Source organism: Triticum dicoccoides, chromosome 7A (genome assembly GCF_002162155.2).
Source record: "Triticum dicoccoides isolate Atlit2015 ecotype Zavitan chromosome 7A, WEW_v2.0, whole genome shotgun sequence".
NCBI lineage: Eukaryota > Viridiplantae > Streptophyta > Magnoliopsida > Poales > Poaceae > Triticum > Triticum dicoccoides.
Genome location: NC_041392.1, coordinates 297,367,230 through 297,370,503, shown reverse-complemented (window position 1 = coordinate 297,370,503; position 3,274 = coordinate 297,367,230). Strand labels below are relative to the sequence as shown.

Genomic DNA, 3,274 nt, shown 5'->3' with positions numbered 1-3,274 from the left:
ATAGACCCGTATCTTTCCCAGGACGAAATTGGCTCCATAAAGGAAAACCTAGGCTCATCGCAAAAAGTGAAATGAAAGCCTAGCAAAACTAGACAAGGACGCAATCAGTAATTCATTATTTCCATCTTCCGAAACGAAATAAAGCCCATATTGTACGCACGCAATCACGTCGTACAATCAACACGATTGTAACTCGTCAGATGTGAGATCGGATCCCTAATTCACTCCCTATTCCCTTTTTCTTGGCCCCGAACTTCAGATCCCGCTACTAGAGAATACTCCGGCGACCTGGTCCCGAACATCATATAGGAGTATTATCTGCCGGCGGCGTGCGAGTGTGAGTCGTAGCTGGGCGTGGCCATGCAGGACTCACACGCACATCGTCAGGCCATGGCGATTGACAGTGCCGAGCCCGTCCGTTATCCACTTTGCAGGCGCTGGGAGTACATCGCCGAGTGCTTCCGTCCACATCATGTTGTTGTGGAGCGCGTAATCATGAACGCCTATCAGCCGATGTGATTGTTCTGAGGTATATCATCTTACTATTTCCCTATTATTTACACTGTCCTCATCATCTATTCACTGTCATTTAACCTTGTTCGGTGCTGCATAGCTGGGTTTTCTCGATGTTTTACGGGATCAATGGATGTCTAACATTAGGAGTTTTTTTTCCTCTTCATGCATATGTCTATCCCCAATAGAAGAATGAGTGATTTCTTGCCATGCAATGATGCAAATCATGGCCTTACCACTAGGACGTGGATGGCCAGCAGAATTTTAGAAGAAACTTAGGATAATATGTAAAACAGTTTTGCTAAAGCACATCTAGATGTGCCATAAGTATTGCACATCTAAATCTTATGTCATTGATCTTATGCGGAGATTTGTGTGGGAATTTTCTTTTGCTTTTTTCCTTTCCTTTTTATACTTGATTGTCTCACTTAGATGTGCAATAACTATAGTACATCTAAATGTGCCCTAGACAAACCCTATGTAAAAAATATTAGTCGTAAATACCAAAATTGAATGCACTGAAGTGTTTATTGGTTATATATATATATATATATATATATATATATATACACATATATATATATATATATATTATTGTCCCTTTTTTGGGGGGCCCTGGATTTTTGACTTGCCCCGGACCCACAAAATCTCAGAACCGGGCCTGGGAGAAAGAGTTTGACTTCACCGGGGGCGGGGGATCACGCACGTTACGTTACGTACTCCAGGCCCCTAGACGGATCGGCTGGTGGCAAGTAAGCAATTAACTAGTCGCGATGTAGCATCGGTAGCATTCAACTGCAGATCTCCAACCCACACCGCCAAATTGTGACCTGATTGTTCATCTATATACTTTTATTTTTGGTTGATCAAATTGCAACGGCACTGGTTTCACCTGGCATGACATGCAATGCACTGAATCTGGTGTCACCCTGAACCTTGAACTAACGAACGAGAGAAACAAAGAGGGAGCAAGACACACTGAATTTATTTTTCGTTGCGTAAACATCGCAGCTTTTCTGCTCCTTCTTCACCCTTTTATTCTTCTGTTCAAAAAGGAAATCATGTCGTAGCTCTTGCTCCACCTCCAACCATGCCATCCCACGATCCAAGGTGCTGCTAGGCATCCTACAATGTCGCAGGGGAGTGCACATACCGTCGTAGCTCTTGCTCCACCTCCAACCATGCCATCCCACGATCCAAGGTGCTGCTAGGCATCCTACAATGTCGCAGGGGAGTGCACATACCGCCTTTTCCAGCCATGAGCTAACAGACTTTGCAAAGAAATCACTACCAGAAAACCAAATGGGAAAAGGCTGTGTTAGAGTTGTGTCAAATATTGTGGCGTGTGCCGATGGCCGGGCAGCCAGGGTGCAGTATTGTAACCATGTCATTGGGAGGAGCGTCCGTTGTCAGGCTCCGGGGATGTAGGCATGATAGTGAACCTTGTTGTGTGATTGTTTGGTTCTCGGATGATCAACGATGATCTTGAATTTATTCTAACAAATCGTATCATGAGCTAGGTTACGGGGTAGATGTTTGATTGATCTAGAGAATGAAGAAGCAGTCGCATGGTTGGATGCCTTGCAGTGAGTTGCGGCCTTGTAGCAGCAGGTCCTGCGGTCGATTCGGCAGATCGGGCGAGTTCGATCGGTCATCGGTTCATGTGTTGACTCGGCGAGATGCGAGCAACAGTAGCGTGTGGCGGCGGTACAGCCGGCTAGCGCGTGGAGGCCTGTTTGTTCGTGGTGATTAGCCGCGTGTGGCCCATACGTGGGCAGCGCTCAATAGCAGCGGCGGTTTGAGCATACACAGATGGACTCACAGCTGAAAAGATTTGAGCTAACCAACATCTAACTTATAAAGGATGAAGGGGTAGGTAGTCACAACGAAGGCATCGAGCGCACGGTACCATGCGAGGGAAAAAAGCCCACCGTATCGCGCCGCGCGTGGGGGTGCAACGCACCACGCGAAGGAGAAAAAACACCGTAGCACGCGAGGTAGAGAGCGGCGCCCCAATCCACAGCCCCGCACCCCTCGCTCCTCCCTCCCTCCCTCCCTCGTCCTCACCCGCCGCCGCTCCCTAACCCTAGCCCCAATCCACAGCCCCGCGCCCCTCGCTCCTCCCTCCCTCGTCCTCACCCGCCGCCGCTCCCTCCAACCACCTCCTCCTCCTTCCGATGGGTCGCCGGATCTGTCGGCCACCCCATGGACTTCGCCTGGAAAACGCGGGCTGGGAGAGAGAGCGCGGGCGGGTGGTAGAGGAGGGTGGCGGGCGCCGACGTCACAGTCGAGGGGGAGCAGGGCCAGTCGGCCGGAGCTGGAGGCCGGCGCTGGAGGAAGGAGCGGCGAGGAGAGAGGCGCCGGCCATCGAGGACCTCCTAGCCCTCTTCTCCTTGTCGCCATGGCAGGTGGAGCTCGAGCCATCGGTCAGCCTCCCCCTCCCCATGCGTAGGTACCCCCTGCTCCCCTCCTCCTTCCCTTGATTTATCTCTCTCTCCCCCACCCTATCTTCCCCCTTCCGTGTTGCCATGGCCCGTCGCTCCTTCGACCCCGGATCCCGGTGATGCTATCTCCTGTGCGCCGCCTCAATCCACCGCCCTCCCCCGCAGGCTCTTCCGCGCTGGCTTCCACGAGCTGGGTTGTTGCCTCCTCCCCTCCCGTGCACTATCTCAACTTTTCTCCACAAAAATGATGAAAGGCAGCGGCTCAATGCCTCCTTGGAACTCCACCCTGTTTAACTTCTTCCTCCTGATTCCTTCCA

The 3,274-nt window shown here is 51.1% G+C and overlaps 1 long non-coding RNA gene across 4 annotated transcripts in view; it reads left to right on the top strand.

Moving 5' to 3' along the window:
* The first annotated feature begins 2,859 nt into the window (after positions 1-2,859).
* Positions 2,860-3,274, top strand: part of LOC119327620 — a 5,147-nt gene continuing 4,732 nt past the window's right edge. For all 4 annotated transcript variants that reach the window (XR_005158618.1, XR_005158617.1, XR_005158616.1 and 1 more), the window contains exon 1: positions 2,860-2,965. This is a non-coding gene — a long non-coding RNA (uncharacterized LOC119327620). The remainder of the gene's footprint in view (positions 2,966-3,274) is intronic.